The sequence below is a fragment of the Heptranchias perlo genome, chromosome 3 (assembly GCF_035084215.1).
Source record: "Heptranchias perlo isolate sHepPer1 chromosome 3, sHepPer1.hap1, whole genome shotgun sequence".
Lineage (NCBI taxonomy): Eukaryota > Metazoa > Chordata > Chondrichthyes > Hexanchiformes > Hexanchidae > Heptranchias > Heptranchias perlo.
The window spans coordinates 33,009,884-33,022,447 of NC_090327.1; positions in this window are offsets into that span (position 1 = coordinate 33,009,884).

Sequence of the window (12,564 nt, forward strand, 5' to 3'; positions counted from 1 at the left end):
TAGGAGCAGGAGTAGGTCATACGGCCCCTCGAGCCTGTGCCTCCATTCAGTAAGATCATGGCTGATCTTCGACCTCAACTCTACTTTCCCACCCGATCCCCATATCCCTTGATTCCCTTGGAGTCTAAACATTTATCAATCTCAGTCCTGAATATACTCAACGACTGAGCATCCACAGCCCTCTGGGGTAGAGAATTCTATAGATTCATAACCCTCTGAGTGAAGAAATTTCTCCTCATCTCTGTCCTAAATGGCCGACTCCTTATCCTGAGACCATGCCCTTTAGTTCTAGACTCTCCAGCCAGGGAAAACAGCCTCACAGCCCTTGCAGAATCTTACCCTCCTTAGGTGAGGAGACCAAAACTATACACAGTACTCCAGGTGAGGTCTCACCAAAGCCCTATATAATTGCAGCAAGACTTCCTTACTCTTGTAGTTCAACCTCCTTGCAATAAAGGCCAACACACCATTTGTCTTCCTAATTGCTTGCTCTTCCTGCATGTTAACTTTCTGTACTTCTTGTACAAGGACACCCAAATCTCTCTAAACACCAACATTTAATAGTTTCTTACCATTTAAAAAATATTCTGTTTTTCTATTCTTCCCACCAAAGTGAATAACCTCACATTTCCCCACATCTGCCACCTTCTTGCCCACTCACTTAATCTATCTGTATCCCTTTGCAGACTGTTTGTGTCCTCCTCACAGCTTACTTTTCCACCTTGTTTTGTATCGTCAGCAAACTTGGATATGTTACACGCGGTCCCTTCAACTAAGTCATTAATATAGATTATAAATAGCTGAGGCCCAAGCACTGATCCTTGCGGCACCTGTAAGGAAACCTCTGAAACTCAATTAAATGATTCCTCATGGTTCAGGCTCGAGCGTTTTGTCCAAATGCATGTTCATTACTCAGACGCCAATAGTATAATAACTATTATGGTTATACAATAAACTCATACAACCTGGTTTCCTGCAGACCTGGCTTCTGTAGTTTGGACTTCTGACCGTCCTGTCCGCTTAACTCCAAAAAGCCTGCTGCTTGTCCTTATATTGTCCCCTTCCATGTCCAAAATCTTCCCCTTTAATGTGAGTCATCTCACATGATGCCCAGAATGGATATTGAAGAGAGTTTCCTCCAGACCCCGACATAATGGCCATGTTGATAGTTTAATTGCAAATCAGTTTAACCTGATGTCTCCTGGCTGGCAATACAAAGGGACAGGAGAGGCCAGTAGATTTGTCAAACACGATTTCCCTTTAACAAAACCATGTTGACTCAATCTAATCATATTAAGATTTTCTAAATACCCCGATACCACGTTCTTAATAATAGATTCCAGCATTTTCCCAAGTACTGATGTCAGGCTAACTGGCCTGTAGTTCCTTGTTTTGTCTTTCCTCCTTTCTTGAATTGAAGATAGTGATTGATGCCAGATGTCCTCCAGTACCTCTCCCAAGTGGTTCATCTGAATCTGAGATTATCCAGTGTTTGTTGGCAAATTATAGAATCATAGAATCTTACAGCAGTGAAGGAGACCATTCGGCCCATTTTGCCTGTGCCAGCTCTTTGAAAGAGCTATCCAATTAGTCCCACAACCCTGCTCTTTCCCCACAGCCCTGCAAATTTGTCCTTTTCATGTATATATATCCAAATCGCATTTGAACATTACTATTGAATCTGCTTCCACCACCCTTTCAGGCAGGGCATTCCATATCATAACAACTCGCTGCGTAAAAAAAATTCTCCGCATCTCCCCCCTGGTTCTTTTGCCAATTATTTCAAATCTGTGTCCTTTGGTTACTGACCCACCCGCCAGTGCAAACAATTTCTCCTTAAAATGGAGGGGCATCATCGCAGAGCTTTAAAAAGGGAAAGCAAGTCAGCCATTGTTCTTGCCCCGATTGCTATCCAATGACCCCTGTTTGGAAAATGTAAGACAGGATCGGGCTGCACTGTGTGGCCCCCCAACAACTATGAAGCTTGCTAACACTCACTGCCCAGGTTTACACATGGAAGATGGACACACGGATGAGCTGCCAGAGGGCTTCTAACATTTGGAGAGCCACACCCCAGTTTGAGTCATCACCTTCGAAAGTATGAACTTTTTTTTTAAAGTGTGGGAATTAGTCTTTTTTTTAAATAAAGAAAACTTCATGGTCAAACAGATACAGTATCTGAATGAGTACAAACAATCCAGCAGCCAAATTGTCAGCATATAAATTTGGAACAAGCTTAGAGCATAGCTAGTACAGCTACAACACTGGCATCTACCCGACAATGTGGAAAATTGCCCAGGTATGTCGTGTCCACAAAAAGCAGGACAAATCCAATCCGGACAATTACCGCCCCATCAGTCTACTCTCAATCATCAGCAAAGTGATGGAAGGTGTCGTCGACAGTGCTATCAAGCGGCACTTACTCACCAATAACCTGCTCACCGATGCTCAGTTTGGGTTCCGCCAGGACCACACCTCATTACATCCTTGGTCCAAACATGGACAAAAGAGCTGAATTCCAGAGGTGAGGTGAGAGTGACTGCCCTTGACATCAAGGCAGCATTTGACCGAGTGTGGCACCAAGGAGCCCGAGTAAAATTGAAGTCAATGGGAATCAGGGGGAAAACTCTCAGTGGCTGGAGTCATACCTAGCACAAAGGAAGATGGTAGTGGTTGTTGGAGGCCAATCATCTCAGCCCCAAGACATTGCTGCAGGAGTTCCTCAGGGCAGTGTCCTAGGCCCAACCATCTTCAGCTGCTTCATTATTGACCTTCCCTCCATCATAAGGTCAGAAATGGGGATGATTGCACAGTGTTCAGTTCCATTCGCAACCCCTCAAATAATGAAGCAGTCCGAGCCCACACGCAGCAAGACCTGGACAACATCCAGGCTTGGGCTAATAAGTGGCAAGTAACATTCGCGCCAGACAAGTGCCAGGCAATGACCATCTCCAACAAGAGAGAGTCTAACCACCTCCCCTTGACATTCAACGGCATTACCATCGCCGAATCCCCCACCATCAACATCCTGGGGGTCACCATTGACCAGAAACTTAACTGGACCAGCCATATAAATACCGTGGCTACGAGAGCAGGTCAGAGGCTGGGTATTCTGCGGCGAGTGACTCATCTCCTGACTCCCCAAAGCCTTTCCACCATCTACAAGGCACAAGTCAGGAGTGTGATGGAATACTCTCCACTTGCTTGGATGAGTGCAGCTCCAACAACACTCAAGAAGCTCAACACCATCCAAGATAAAGCAGCCCGCTTGATTGGCACCCCATCCACCACCCTAAACATTCACCCCTTCACCACCGACGCACAGTGGCTGCAGTGTGTACCATCCACAGGATGCACTGCAGCAACTCGCCAAGGCTTCTTCGACAGCACCTCCCAAACCCGCGACCTCCACCACCTAGAAGGACAAGAGCAGCAGGCACATGGGAACAACACCACCTGCACGTTCCCCTCCAAGTCACACACCATCCCGACTTGGAAATATATCGCCGTTCCTTCATCGTCGCTGGGTCAAAATCCTGGAACTCCCTTCCTAACAGCACTGTGAGAGAACCGTCACCACACGAACTGCAGCGGTTCAAGTAGGTGGCTTACCACCACCTTCTCAAGGGCAATTAGGGATGGGCAATGAATGCCGGCCTCGTCAGCGACGCCCACATCCCATGAACGAATAAAAAAAAAGATCTGGAAACTTCCCATTCCACAAACTATGTGAAATCTATCCGATCACAGAATCGACTCCACTATTTCCTCTCCTGAAGGAAAGCTGTGTGTAGGTTAGCTGAGAAGGTACTTTTTCACACTTATTAGAATATGGTTTGCTTTACCACAATGGCTATTGAAGCTGAGAAAATTATGGAATTACAGAGGGAATTAGATAAAGGCTTGGGGGTAAAATTTCCGTGGATGTGTGGTTTCTCTCTGTGGTTTCGGTCGATCTTCCGTCGAAGCTATAGCGGACTATAGGCAAACCTACCCAGGGATGACTGCCATTGTAAAATAAATTATTGAAGAGGGAGACTTGGCGGATGGAATTATGGTAGATAGCTCTGACGTAGAAATAACACTGGTGCAGGCATGATAGGCTGAATGGCCTCCTGTGTTGAAATTTCTATGATTCCATGATTATATGAACTATTCAATCAAACAAATCCCCAATCAAACAATGCGACATGCTCTCCATCCATCTTTGCATCTTCACTATTGAGTCCTTGCCTGTTGTCCTTCACAGACAATACTTTCCCTCGACCAACCTCTCCCCAACCCTACTCCACCCATCACGACCACGCCCTCCAATATGCTCAGAGATGTGTATACTGGAACTCAGCCTGCCCAAAAATGCAGTGAACCCTGGCATTTAAGGCACCACGTTAAGAGGATAGTACTGTGCTTGCAGTGATACCTTTTCTAAAGTCTGAAGCCATACAGAAAGCTGCCACTGAGAACTCTTCATTACATGACCAATTAGCCATTTCAGCCGGCTAAATGAAATATTCCTCACTTTTAGGGCTATAATTCATCTGCAGCCAGCACATGTATTATAGCCCTCAGAGGGCTGGTGAAGAAAACTTTGTTGGCGAAGGTTTAAACTAGAATGGCAGGGGAATGGGAACCTGAGCGGGGAGTCAGAGGAGGGGGAAACAAGGATAGAAACAAAAGACAGAAAGGGAAGAAGCAATAGTGGAAGACAGAGAAAACAAGGGCAAAAAACAAATAGGGCCACAGTGCAAAATAATACTAAGATGACTGGCAATCTTAAAAAGACAAGTCTAAAGGCATTGTGTCTTAATGCGCGGAGCAATCGCAATAAGGTAGATGAATTAACAGCACAGATAGATATTGACGGGTATGATATAGTTGCAATTACGGAGACATGGCTGCAGGGTGACCAAGGATGGGAACTGAACATCCAGGGGTATTCAATATTTAGGAAGGACAGGCAAAAAGGGAAAGGAGGTGGGGTAGCGTTGCTAGTAAAGGAGGAAATCAATGCAATAGTGAGGAAGGATATTGGCTTGGAAAATCACGATATGGAATCTGTATGGGTGGAGCTAAGAAACACCAAGGGGCAGAAAACGTTGGTGGGGGTTGTCTATAGGCCCCCAAACAGTAGTGGAGATATAGGGGAAGGCATTAAACAGGAAATTAGAGACGCATGCAAGAAGGGTTCAACTATAATCATGGGTGACTTTAATTTACATATAGATTGGTCAAACCAAATTAGCAATAATACTGTGGGGGAGGAATTCCTGGAGTGTGTACGTGATGGATTTCTAGACCAATACATTGAGGAACCAACTCGAGAACAGGCGATCCTTTGGGAAGAGCGTCCATAACTTGATAGAATTCCTCATTAAGATGGAGAGTGAAGTAGTTGAATCCGAAACTAGGGTCCTGAATCTAAATAAAGGAAATTACGAAAGTATGAGGTGTGAGTTGGCTAGGATAGATTGGGGAACTTTACTAAAAGGGATGACGGTAGATAGGCAATGGTTAATATTTAAAGAACGTGTGCAGGAATTACAACAATTGTTCATTCCTGTCTGGCGCAAAAATAAAACAGGAAAGGTGGCTCAACCGTTGCTTACAAAAGAAATTAGGGATAGTATTAGATTCAAAGAGGAGACATATAAAATTGTCAGAAAAAGCAGCAAGCCTGAGGATTGGGAGCAGTTTAGGATTCAGCAAAGGAGAACAAAGAGATTGATTAAGAGGAGAAAAATAGAGTATGAGAGTAAACTAGCAGGGAACATAAAAACTGACTGTAAAAGCTTCTATAAATATGTCAAGAGAAAAAGATTAGTGAAGACAAATGTAGGTCCCTTACAGTCAGAAATGGGGGAAATTATAATGGGGAAGAAAGAAATGGCAGAACAATTAAACACATACTTTGGTTCTGTCTTCACAAAGGAGGACACAAATAACCTCCCGGAAATGTTAGGGAACCAAGGATCCAGTGAGAGGGAGGAACTGAAGGAAATCAGTATTAGTAACAAAAATAGTGCTAGGGAAATTAATGGGGCTAAAGGCTGACAAATCCCCAGGGCCTGATAATCTACATCCCAGAGTACTAAAGGAAGTGGCCCTGGAAATAATGGATGCATTGGTGATCATCTTCCAAATTCTATTGACTCTGGAACAGTTCCTACAGATTGGAGGGTGGCAAATGTAACCGCATTATTTAAAAAAGGAGGGAGAGAAAAAACAAGGAATTACAGACCAGTTAGCCTAACATCAGTAGTGGGGAAAATGCTGGAGTCTATTATAAAGGATGTGATAACAGAACACTTGGAAGGCATTAATGGGATTGGACAAAGTCAGCATGGGTTTATGAAAGGGAAATCATGCTTAACAAATCTCCTGGAGCTTTTTGAGGAGGTAACTAGTAGAATAGATAGGGGAGAACCAGTGAATGTGGTGTACTTGGATTTACAGAAGGCTTTTCGTACGGTCCCACACAAGAGGTTAGTGTGCAAAATTAAAGCACATGGGATTGGGGGGAATATACTGGCATGGATTGAGAATTGGTTGACAGACAGGAAACAGAGAGTAGGAATAAATGGGTCTTTTTCCGGGTGGCAGGCAGGGACTAGTGGGGTACCGCAGGGATCAGTGCTTGGGCCCCAGCTATTCACAATATATATCAATGATTTGGATGAGGGAATGGAATGTAACATTTCCAAGTTTGCAGACGACACAAAGCTGGGGTGGAATGTGAGCTGTGAGGAGGATGCAAAGAGGCTCCATTTAGATTTAAACAAGTTGGGTGAGTGAGCAAGAACATGGCAGATGCAGTATAATGTGGATAAATGTGAAGTTATCCACTTTGGTTGTAAAAACAGAAAGACAGTTTATTGTCTGAATGGTGATAGATTGGGAAAAGGGGAGGTGCAACGAGACCTGGGTGTCCTTGTACACCAGTCGCTGAAAGCGAGCATTCAGGTGCAGCAAGCAGTTAGGAAGGCGAAATTTATGTTGGCCTTCATTGCAAGAGGATTTGAGTACAGGAACAGGGATGTCTTACTGCAGTTATACCGGGCCTCGGTGAGACCACATCTGGTGCAGTTTTGGTCTCCTTATCTGAGGAAGGATGTCCTTGCCATGGAGGGAGTGCAACAATGGTTTACCAGACTGATTCCTGGGATGGCAGGACTGACGTATGAGGAGAGATTGGGTTGACGCGGCCTATATTCACTAGAGTTTAGAAGAATGAGAGATGATCTCATCGAAACATATAAAATTCTAACAGGACTAGACAGACTAGATGCAGGGAGGATGTTCCCGATGGATGGGGAGTCCAGAACCAGGGGTCACAGTCTCAGGATACGGGGTATGCCATTTAGAACCGAGATGAGGAGAAATTTCTTCACTCAGAGGGTGGTCAACCTGTGGAATTCTCCACCACAGAAGGTAGTGGAAGCCAAGTCATTAGATGTATTCCCGGGCATTCTGGCATCTCTTCTCCTATCAAGGCAAAACACAGAGGCGTGATTGAGTGATGGTTGCATGGTGGCCCGCTGCATGCATTGGTGTGGGTCGGGTTGAGCGTGAGGGAGATGCATGGGAGGGTGCGTGTGCGACATAGCCATGAGATTGTATGAGGATTGGATTACGTGGTAGTGTTCGAATGGGAACTGGGGCGGTGAGTACGTGGAGGCAAGGTGAGGATGATAGTTGAGTGGATGTGAGGAGTGATGCGAGAGCGTTGTGGTGGCAGTGCAGAAGGGGTTGTGTGGTGGTGGAGGTGATATGGAAGACGGAGTGTGGGAGAATGCGTAAGTATACTCACTTTGGCTGACCTGGTTAGGTCATTAAATCTCTTCCTGCACTGCACCCAGGTTCTGGACACATTGCCACTGCTGGTGATCTCCTCGGCCACTTTCAGCCAGGCCTTCTTGGTGGTGGAGGAAGGGCACTTCCTCCCATCTGATGGGAAAAAGATTTCCTTCCTACTCCTGATTCCATCAAGCAGCACCTGGAGTGAGAAGTCTGAAAACCTTGGAGCGGCCTTGCCGCTGGCCTGCTCCATGCTCCTTGGTTGTTTGCTGCAGGAGGAGCAATGGAGGACTGCCCCTTTAAATAAGGCTCCTCCTGCTGACAGCCTGTGATGCGCGTGCGCAGTGCGCCTGCTGCGCAGGTCTAGGACGGGAAACCCGGAAGCCAAGGTAAGTGCCTTCAATTAGGCTGTGATTGCGTGCAGAGCATCCTGAATTCACTGGGCACATTACCCACGCGCCCAGTCGACCCCCTGCTGCCAACCCGCCTCTCTCCTAATATCGGGCCCAAGAGGTTAGTGTGCAAAATTAAAGCACATGGGATTGGTGGGAATATACTGGCATGGATTGCAAATTGGTTAACAGACAGGAAACAGAGAGTAGGAATAAATGGGTCTTTATCGGGGTGGCAGGCCGTGACTAGTGGGGTACCGCAGGGATCAGTGCTTGGGCCCCAGCTATTCACAATATATATCAATGATTTGGATGAGGGAACTAAATGTAATATTTCCAAGTTTGCTGATGACACAAAACTAGGTGGGATCGTGAGTTGTGAGGAGGATGCAAAGAGGCTTCAAGGTGATTTAGACAAGTTGAATAAGTGGGCAAATACATGGCAGATGCAGTATAATGTAGATAAATGTGAAGTTATCCACTTGGTAAGGAAAAACAGAAAGGCAGAGTATTATTTAAATGGTGATAGATTGGGAAGTGTTGATGTACAAAGGGACCTGGGTGTCCTTGTACACCAGTCACTGAAAGCAAACATGCAGGTGCAGCAAGCACTTAAGAAGGTAAATGGTATGTTGGCCTTCATTACAAGAGTATTTGAGTACAGGAGCAAGGATGTCTTACTGCAGTTATACAGGGCCTTGGTGAGACCACACCTGGAGTATTGTGTGCAGTTTTAGTCGCCTTACCTAAGAAAGGATATTCTTGCCATAGAGGGAGTGCAGTGAAGGTTCACCAGACTGATTCCTGGGATGGCAGGTCTGTCGTATGAGGAGAGATTGGGTCAACTCGGCCTGTGTTCACTTGAGTTTAGAAGAATGAGAGGGGATCTCATTGAAACATATAAAATTCTGACAGGGCTAGACAGACTGGATGCAGGGAGGATGTTTCCCCTGGCTGGGAGGGTCCAGAATGAGGGGTCACAGTCTCAGGGTACGGGGTAGGACATTTAGGACTGAGATGAGGAGAAATTTATTCACTTATAAGGTGGTGAACCTGCGGAATTCTCCACCACAGAAGGCTGTGGAGGCCAAGACACAGAATATATTTAAGAAGGAGCTAGATCGATTTCTAGACACAAAAGGCATCAAGGGGTATAGGGAGAGAGCGGGAATATGGTATTGAGATAGAGGATCAGCCATGATCATATTGAATGGCGGAGCTGGCTCGAAGGGCCGAATGGCCTATTCCTGCTCCTATTTTCTATGTTTCTATGTTTCTATATATTTCTTAATGCTAAAGGGATCAAGGGATATGGGGAAAAAGTGGGAACAGGGTACTGAGTTAGACGATCAGCCATGATAATTTTGAATGGCGGAGCAGGTCCGAAGGGCTGAATGGCCTACTCTTGCTCCTATTTTCTATGTTTCTATATTTCTATTTCAGGCAATTTTTAAGAAGAGGAGGTAGAATTGGCCAGCTATATGCACAATAAAAACAACATTTTCCAGATGCTTCCAACAAAAGCAGATGAAAATTATCTGAACAGATACAGAAAAAAGAAAAGAGAAATACAGGAGTGAAATGTCTGCTTCTGAAAGTATAGCTGTGTTTCAGCATCAGTAAGCATAAATGCCATAATTCTGCTTCCACGATGACTCAAGCAGCATGGCCTTGCCCCTCCCAATCTCTGTAACCTCCTCCAGTCTGACAAACTGTTGAGAACTCTGCGATCCTCCAACTCTGGTCTCTTATGAATCCTCCACTTCCTTTGCTGCACCATTGGCGGCTGTGCTTTCAGCTATTTAGGCCCCAAACTCTGAAATTCCCTCCCTAAACCTGACCGCCTTTCCACCTCTCTCTCTTCCTTTAAGACGCCCCTTAAAACCAGCCTCTTTGACGAAGCTTTTGGTCACCTGTCCTAATCTCTCCGGTGTCAAATTTTGTTTGATAATCGCTCTTGTGAAGCGCCTTGGGACGTTTTACTACATTGAAGATGCTATACAAATACAAGTTGCTGTTGTTTGGTAATTATCTGACTATGTGATTCCTGCTAGGAGTCTCACCCACCAGCAGTGAATGTTGGAAATCCAGGAGCATGTTGGGCAAGTAACATTCGCGCCAGACAAGTGCCAGGCAATGACCATCTCCAACAAGAGAGAATCTAACCACCTCCCCATAACATTCAACGGCATTACCATCGCCGAATCCCCCATCATCAACATCCTGGGGGTCACCATTGACCAGAAACTTAACTGGCCCAGCCACATAAATACAGTGGCTACAAGAGCAGGTCAGAGGCTGTGTATTCTGCGGCGAGTGACTCACCTTCTGACTCCCCAAAGCTTTTCCACCATCTACAAGGCACAAGTCAGGAGTGTGATGGAATACTCTCCACTTGCCTGGATGAGTGCAGCTCCAACAACACTCAAGAAGCTCGACACCATCCAGGACAAAGCAGCCCGCTTGATTGGCACCCCATCCACCACCTTAAACACTCACTCCCTCCATCACTGGCACACAGTTGCTGCAGTGTGTACCATCCACAGGATGCACTGCAGCAAGTTGCCAAGACAGCACCTCCCAAACCCGCAGCCTCTATCACCTAGGAGGACAAGGGCAGCAGGCACATGGGAACAATACCACCTGCACATTCCCCTCCAAGTCACACACCATCCGACGTGGAAATATATCGCCATTCCTTCATCGTCGCTGGGTCAAAATCCTGGAACTCCCTAACTAGCAGCACTGTGGGAGAACCTTCATCACACGGGCTGCAGCGATTCAAGAAGGTGGCTCACCACCACCTTCTCAAGGGCAATTAGGGATGGGCAATAAATGCTGGCCTTGCCATCGACGCCCACATCCCATAGACAAATTTAAAAAAAGTCACAACATTTTTCTTATAGAGCTTAAGGAGGGTCTACACCCAAAGCCGAAGGAAGAGGTTAAGATAAGGATTTTATGCAGATGGATGTTAGGACATGGAATGCCCTGCCAGAAACAGTGGTGGAAGCAGAATCCATAATATCTTTTGAAAGGCAAGTGAATAAATACGTAAAAATGAAAAAATTAGAAGGGTGTAGTGATAGGGCAAGAAATTGGGACTAAATGGATATCTCTTTCAGAGGTCTGGCACATGCATGATGGGCTGAATGGACTCCTTCGGTGCTGTACAATTCTATGATTCTGTTGGACCTGCTGTATATTGCCAGCATATATGCTTTTTCCTTTGATCTCAATGTATGGTTAGTAGTCTCATTAGGACCTAACCCTAGAGTCAAGTACTATATCTGTCTTTTATCAAGTGCCTTTAAGAAGGATTAATCCTCAAATCAGTTAAAACCATGGATTTGTTTTCAAAGAGGGGCCGAGATGCAGATAGTGCAGATGTCAATCAGATAAAAGGAAAGGAAATCTTCAGAGCACAGCATCATCTGTTTCTCACCACTTTGGGTTTTACTATGAATCTTAGTTGGCATTTAATACAAGTGAAAGATGAATGTCTCATATTTATTATTAGTAGAGCAGATACAGACCAGCTAATCATGAAGATATATCCCAGCTGTCAAAGGAAAGATATAGAAAAATCTGACTGTTCTAAATCTTAGCACCACGCAGCAAAAAGGAAGATTTGGATTTATATAGAACCTTTCCATGGTCTCTCAAAACGTTTCACATACAATCTATTTTTCGTTGAAGTGCAGTGACTGTTGTTATGTAACAAAATGCAAAGGCCACTTTGAACACAGCGAGATCCCATTGGCAGCGATGGGCTTGGGTGACCAACTAATCTGTTGGCTGTGAGAGGAATATTGGCCAGAACACTGGCAGAACTCCCTGTTCTTCGAATTGTGTCATGCGGTTTTTAACTTCTACCTGAACCACTGGAACAGTAGTTGAGGACCGACTTGAAGTCTCATCTGAAGGATGACACCTTCGGCAATGTAACACTTTTCTCAGACCTGCACTGGAACAATCACCCTAGATTATGAGCTCAAGTCCTTGAGTGGGAACTTGTACTCACAGCCTTCTCACCCTAAGGTGACAGTGCTACTAACCAAGCCAAGCAGTCATTGACATTAAAATGTCTGTGTATCTTCCCCAGTGGCTCACTTTGTTTGTTGGAAAGTCTGTAGAGCTAAAACATCTGGACCAAGAAGATCCAGGTTTATCCCTGGTCTGTGGTGAGTTAGCTGATCTTAGTAATGGGATTTACAATTGGCCTGGGCACTGAGAGGTACACAAAGTTAAGATGTATGAACAAGGTTTGAGCTTATTGTGTCCAATGGTATTTTCCTTCTCCTAACATGTTGCCACAACGCAGACTGGACATGATGGCCTGCAGAGAAACAACTGGAGAGTTTTTGGAGCAAGCTGG